At 35.9% G+C, this 1,088-nt stretch overlaps 1 long non-coding RNA gene across 1 annotated transcript; it reads left to right on the forward strand.

Annotated features, from left to right (window-relative positions):
• The first annotated feature begins 396 nt into the window (after nt 1-396).
• On the forward strand, nt 397-629 carry LOC116976038. Its single transcript, XR_004412853.1, has 2 exons — nt 397-494; nt 527-629. It is a non-coding gene; the product is annotated as an uncharacterized LOC116976038 (long non-coding RNA).
• The last annotated feature ends 459 nt before the right edge of the window (nt 630-1,088 follow it).

Genomic DNA, 1,088 nt, shown 5'->3' on the forward strand with positions numbered 1-1,088 from the left:
TCAAGGATCCCATCAAATTTTCCTTTCACTGAACTTAATGAAAGAAGTAAAATCCTTTGTTAGCAGCTCTATTATCTACCCTGCATTCTCCAGAATAAGCTCACAGGTTCCAGGAACAGAATTAGGCCATTCGGCCCATCAAGTGTACTCCGCCATTCAATCATGTCTGATCCACCGTCCCTCTCAACCCCATTCCCCTGCTTTTTCTTCCCATAACCCCTGACACCCTTACTAATCAAAAATCTGTCAATCTTTGCCTTAAAAATATCCATTAACAGCCTCCACAGCCTTCTGTGCCAATACATTCCACAGATTTACCGCTCTTCGATGATTCAAGTGATTTATACCTAATTCTAAATGTTATCAAAATGTTTACAAATATTATTCTGAATTAAACCTTACTCAAATCTTATAATGTGAAATATAATCAAAGAATATCAGCTTTTGATAGGGAAGATAAACTTGTGAAATTTCATGAACCTTCATGATGTTAGGTACTGACTAATACCTTATAATGGATTTCCAGTAATCATGTATTTTTCTTTTTACATCTTTCACTCGAGATAATTCCCCGCAGCACAGGGAACAGCTCCTAAGTGGATGAATTGCTAGTGTTCGTTTCCCAGTGTAAGAAAAAAACCGCCCATAAGAGCCCCAGGCATGAATGAAATATACTATGTTCATTGGTATGAGGAGAAGAAACATCCCAAACAGACTACACTCTACCTCCAGTCAGATTCAGTGTTTGTTCTGTAGATAAACTCAGTGAAGCCTCTAAAGGCATTTGAGAATGTTGTGTGAATCACTGACAACTGTCAAGTAACAGTTCATTCATGTGTGATCATTTTTTGTCACTTGTGTGAATTATCACTCCACTGGGCAACAAAAATATAATTTACCCTCACAGAATAATCTTGTATAATTTATGTCATCTAATTTACTACGTGTGGGTTTAGGAATTGGATTCAGACAGACAAGAAGAACAAAGAATAATTTTGAATCAAATGTGCAGTGTACACCACAATGACCATTTGATGTCACTTCTAAATAATTCACCTTTCTAAATATAATTTAAATTAAAATGAAAT

Source organism: Amblyraja radiata, chromosome 8, assembly GCF_010909765.2.
Source record: "Amblyraja radiata isolate CabotCenter1 chromosome 8, sAmbRad1.1.pri, whole genome shotgun sequence".
NCBI classification, from domain to species: domain Eukaryota; kingdom Metazoa; phylum Chordata; class Chondrichthyes; order Rajiformes; family Rajidae; genus Amblyraja; species Amblyraja radiata.